This window comes from Carlito syrichta, unplaced genomic scaffold (assembly GCF_000164805.1).
Source record: "Carlito syrichta isolate Samal-C Ts95f unplaced genomic scaffold, Tarsius_syrichta-2.0.1 Scaffold305117, whole genome shotgun sequence".
NCBI lineage: Eukaryota > Metazoa > Chordata > Mammalia > Primates > Tarsiidae > Carlito > Carlito syrichta.
In genome coordinates this window covers 151,671-157,511 of record NW_007249213.1, presented here as the reverse complement: position 1 = coordinate 157,511, position 5,841 = coordinate 151,671, and the positions used below count along the sequence as shown (strand labels likewise).

Genomic DNA, 5,841 nt, shown 5'->3' with positions numbered 1-5,841 from the left:
ACCCCGACGTGATTTGAACACGCAACCTTCTGATCTGGAGTCAGACGCGCTACCGTTGCGCCACGAGGTCAGTCGGCCTTACCGGCGCAGTGGTTTCCCCTTGACCACTTTAAGACCAGGAGCCCAAGACCCGGTAATTAAAACCAGGGCTTTCCCGCCCTTCTGAACACCCGCGGGGTAGTACCTGCACTCGTCCACCTGTCCTGTGGTGTGAGCTGGGCGGTCAGGTAGCGGCTTTGCAGGCTCCGGGCCCAGCGGTCTCTTCTACTCGGCCCCCAGCGTCCTGCCGACGACCAAGTGGAGGGTCCTGATATGGTCACCAGGGGGACCCAGAGCCCAGCGGGGACGGAACTGCCCAGAAACGGATGGAAGGACGGATCCCAGACGGAACTGATGGAGCCAGGCCAGAGCCCAGGGCACCTGAGGCGGTGAGAGACTGGCTCCTCCGAGCAATACGTCTCCTCTCAAACTGCACATTACACCGCTTCCAGAGCCGTCAGATGTACCCTCCGAGCTACCTGGTTCGGAGATTCTGACCCGGTATTGAAAACTTGTGACAAAAAATAAGTATTTCAAATTTTTGAGGCATAACTTACGTACAATGAAACGTACTAAACCTAAGTGTATATTTTGATGAATTATGACAACTATATACACCCGTGCAACTCACACTCTTTCAAGATATAGGATCTTTCTATCACCCCAGACAGTTTTCCCATGTCCTTTCTCAATAATCCCCTTGTCAGGCCTTATTCTCCATTCCCATTGCCATCCCCTCGGCCTCTCTTGTGTTGTAACAGACTCATCTTTAAGCTCTCAATTATAATCTGCCTCTCGAATAGTCAAAGAGAATAAACTTTTAAAAATTCCTGCCCTTCCCTTCAGAGACCACCACTGTTCTGATTTCAACCACAGTAATTTTTTTAAAAACCGTTTTGGCATGTAACATCAGTATCCTTCAAAGCTCCTCAGGTGAGATGAAGCTGGGAACGTCTTTTTTTTTTTTTTTTTTTTTGTTGTTGTCTCACTCTGTCACCCAGACTGGAGGGCAGTGGCCGCTCCCGGCCACCGCAGCCTCGACCTGCTGGGCTCCGGCGATCCTTCCGCCTCCGCCTTCCAAGTGGCTGGAACTACAGGCGCGCTGCTACCACGCCCGGCTAATTTTTTTTTATTTATTGTAGAGATGAGGTCTCGCCAAGTTGGCCAGGCGGCTCTCGAACCAATTTACTCACCTCAGTCTCCCAAGCGTGGGATTACAGGCTGAGCCACTGAGCCCGGCTGAAGTTGAGTACTTCTAAAGAGGGATGCTTGGAGCCAGAAGAGACCACATTTGTTGCTCGAAGGCTGAGAGGAGTTCGACAGGCCAAGATGGGCGAAAAGATCATTCTTTCCCTTCTGCGCCAAATGTTTGCACACTCTGCACAGTGGTTCTCTCAAAAGTGATCAGAGACCACAGAGATGTCAGACCACAGACACTTCTCAGGCCTGGCCTTAATTGATTCAGGGTAACATCTTCTCCAAGAGCCTTCTTTTTCCATAGTTATCTTGACACTTGTCTGCTGACCCTCCTTTATTGACTCCCTTTCCCTTAATTCTTTATTTTCCTGTGGGTTCAGTCTTCTGTCCTCATGCTACACATGTTGACTTTAGCTATTACCTGTGTGCTGAGGGCTCCTGAATCTCACTCTTACTTTTAGACTCAGATGTCTGTGCCTGCTGGATACCTCCACTTGACCCTGTCATCCTTCCTTCCAGTCCTTCTGCACCCCCAGTGAGTAGCCAAGCCCAGGCTGAGGGACATATACTTGATTCTCTCCCCCTCACATCCCATTTCTAAGACATCAAATCCAATAATTTCTATTTCCTCAATAATCCTCTTGTCAGGCCTTATTCTCCATTCCCATTGCCATCCCCTCAGCCTCTTTTGTGGGATTGTTGTAACAGACTCATCTTTAAGCTCTCAATTATAATCTCTCAAATAGTCAAAGAGAATAAACTTTTAAAAATACAAACATGAGACTGGGCACGGTGGCTCAAGCCTGTAATCCCAGCACTTTGGGAGGCTGACGCGAGAGGACTGCCTGAGCTCAGGGGTTCGAGACCAGCCTGGGTAACATGGCGAGACCTTGTCTCTACCTTAAATCAAAAAATCAACCGGACTTGGTGGTGCATGCCTGTAGTTCCAGCTACTTGGGAGACTGAGGCAGAAGGATCGCCTAAGCCCAGCAGGTCAAGGCTGCAGTGGCTGTGAGCGTGCTACTGTTAGCCAGGGAGACAGAGGGAGATTTTGACTCAGAAAAAAAAAAAAAAAAAAAAATATATATATACAAACATGAGCTGGGCATGGTGGCTCACACCTATAATCCTAGCAGTTTGGGAGGCCAAGGTGAGAGATTGCCTGAGTCCAGGGGTTCAAGACCAGCCTGGACAACTTGGTGAGACCTCATCTCTACAATAAATCACAAAAACTAGTTGGGCATGGTGGCACACACCTGTGGTTCCAGCTTCTTGGAAGGCTGAGGTAAAAGGATTGCCTAAGCCAAGCAAGTTGAGGCTGCGGTGGCCGTAAGTGTGCCACTGCACTTCAGCCTGGGCAGCAGAGTGAGGCTCCAACTCAAAAACTAAATAAAATGAAACAAAAATACAAACATGATTCCACCACTCATCAGCTTAAAACCAGTGGCCTGTCACCTTCAGGATGAAGTCCTAACTTCTCAGCTGGGCCTCAGAGTCAAGCAATTGAAGGCTACTGTTAAGCATGTGAATTCTGGAACCAGGTTGCCAGGGTTCATATATGGTTTTCCTACTTACCAGCTGTGTAATTGAGGCTAGTTTTTTTGTTTTGTTTTGTTTGAGTCAGAGTCTAGCTAGAGTGCAATGGCTATTCACAGGCACAATCATTACACGCTACAGGTTGAAACTCTGGGTTTCAAGCAAACCATCCATCTGCCTTTGCCTCTAGAGTATCTGGGACTATAGGCACACACCACTGTGCCCGACTTGGGAGGTGAGAGGATCACTTGAGGCCAGGTGTTTGAAGTTACAGTGAGCCATGATTGTGTCACTGCACTCCAGCCTGAGTAACAGAGTGAGACCCTGTGCCTAAAAAATAAATAAGTAAAATTATTACAGATTATGAGGACTTGTGAGAGTTAAGAGTGTGATGATTAAGAGCTCACATTTTCTTTTTCTTTTTTTTTTTTGAGTTGGAGTCTCACTCTGTCACCCAGACTGGAGTGTAGTGGCCGCTCCCGGCCACCGCAGCCTCGACCTGCTGGGTTCTGGCGATCCTTCCGCCTCAGCCTTCTGAGTAGCTGGAACTACAGGCGCACGCTACCACGCGCGGCTAATTTTTCGATTTATTGTGGAGATGAGGTCTCGCTGAGTTGCCCAGGCGGGTCTCGAACCCTCGGGCTCAGGCAATCCACTCACCTCAGCCTCCCAAAGGCGCGGGATTACAGGCTGAGCCACCGAGCCTGGCTGAGCTCACATTTTCATACTGTTTTGAAGCCTGGCATCACCCACAACAGGCTCTGTGACCTCAGGTAAATACATTGCTTTGTGCCTCAGTTTCCTTATCTGTGTCTACCTCTTAGATGGTGAGGTTTAAAAGACAATGCATTTGGCATCAGTAGTACTCAACACAGCGGATTACTCCTTCCTTCTTGAGATGAGTTCTTCACTTACTTTCCTAGTTTCCTGCTAACTCACTGGCTGCTTTTTCATGGTCTCAGTCTCTTTGGGTATTCAGTATCACATAATGGGCTTTGGCTCCAGAGAGACCTAGTAGAGAATACTAGTCTTTTACAACATACTAGCTGTTACTTTGGCAAGTTGCTTAACTTCTCTGAGCCTTTTATGGACAGATGGGTGATTCCTATCCAACTTGCTTTTCAGAGTTGTTGTGAGAATAAAATCAGCTAATGAAAATTAAAGAGTTTTCAGTTATAACATGCCATAAAATTATAATCAAACACATATGTGTGTACATATGTGTGTGTATATATATATATATACACATATATGTATTTTTTTTAATGGGAGGGTAAGCCAAAAACTAATAAAATGATTTTAAGGTACAGAAATGGAGGCTGACTTCTCTGAATGTACCTTATTTTGTAGATTTCAACTTGGAAACATATACTTGTTTGACATAATTACAAAACAAAATTAAATAAAAAATTTAGAATTAGCCAGGCATGGTGGCTTGCGTCTGTAATCCCAGCAGTTTGAGAGGTGGAGGCAAGAGGATTGCCTGAGCTCAGGGGTTTGAAACCAGCCTGAGCATCATGGCGAAACCTCATCTCTACAATAAATCGAAAAATCAGCCGGATGTGGGGGCACATGCCTGTAGTTCCAGCTACTTGAAAGGCTGAGGTGGAAGGATCATCTGAGCCCAGCAGGTCAGGGCTGCGGTGGCCGTGAGCTTGCCACTGCACTCCAGCCTGGATGACCGAGTGAGATTCCGATGCAAAAAAATAAAAAATAAAAATTAGGAGTCATTACTGTCACTCATCTTAGGAGTCAAATGGCAATGAAGGTCATTTCAAAGGAGAAAGGTGGGCAACTCTCTTGGGTCCCCTCACATTGTAGGAGGTTTATCTGTCCTCTCGATAAATCCCGCTTTCTCACTTTCTGGCTGTTCATGTCCCTCATTCCTCCTGGGCACTCCTGGGCATGAGACAAGAACACTGACCTGAAGAGCCACAGAAAATCATCAGAGCCTAAGAGCCGTGTACCTTGCAGAAGGGGAGACTGAAGCTGAGACACTTCAGGGTGCTGGCTTGCCAGCCCACCAAATCAGCAACACTCTTAGAACTTGGCTTGCCAGCCCATTAGAGCCAACACTCCTGGGGCTAGGCTTGCCAGTCCATCAAGATGACACTCTTGAAGCCCAGGCTGACCTGAAAAATCCATATCATTACTATATGTGGACAGCGAGTATTAAAAAAAGGAAGTATATATGTCATCATATAGTTTCCTAAGCATGAAAGTAGAGCAGGTTTTAAAGAAAAAGGCTAAAAAGACATTACTTAAGTGGAGAAAACTCCCAAGTGAAGGTGAATTAAAAAAAATTTTTTTTTGAGTCACAGTCACACTCTGTCGCCCAGGCTGGAGTGCAGTGGCACGTTCACGACCACCATAGCTTCGGCCTGCTGGGCTCAGGTGACCCTTCCAAGTAGCCGGAACTACAGGCACATATCACCGCATCCTGTTAATTTTTTTATTTATTAAAGGGATGCAGTCTCGCCAATTTGGCCAGGTTGGTCTCGAACCCGTGAGCTCAAGCAATCCTCTCACTTCAGTCTCCCAAAGTGTAGGTGTGAGCCACTAGGCCTGGCCAGAAGGTGAATAAATTAATAAAATCTTGAAATAAAGATTATATCAATTATCAAATCTTTATCTTCTTTTATATTCTTTCTTAAGTAAAAGAAAGGAGAGTCAAATGGAGATTAGAGGTTTTTGAGATGAACTATGTATATAATTAAAGATGAAAGAATGCCAAGCACAGTGGCTCACACCTATAATCCCAGCACTTTGTGAGGTTGAAGCGAGAGGACTGCCTGAGTCCGTAGGTGCGAGACTAGTCTGGGCAACTTGTCGAGACCACATCTCTACAATAAATCAAAAAATTAGACGGGCATGGTGGCACATGCCTGTAGTTCCAGCTACTTGGAAGGCTGAGGTGGAAGGATAGCCTGAGCCCAGGAGGTCAAGGCTACGGTGGCCATGAGTGTGCTACCACCCTCCAGCCTGGGCAACAGAGTGAGATCCCATCTGAAAGAAAAGAAAAGATGTGGTTGGTAATCTGTATTTCTTTTTTTTTTTTTTTTTTTTTTT

General features: G+C 46.4%; 1 non-coding gene across 1 annotated transcript; it reads right to left on the bottom strand.

Annotated features, from left to right (window-relative positions):
* Window positions 1-70, bottom strand: TRNAW-CCA. Its single transcript has one exon. It is a non-coding gene; the product is annotated as a tRNA-Trp (tRNA).
* Window positions 71-5,841: the final 5,771 nt, after the last annotated feature.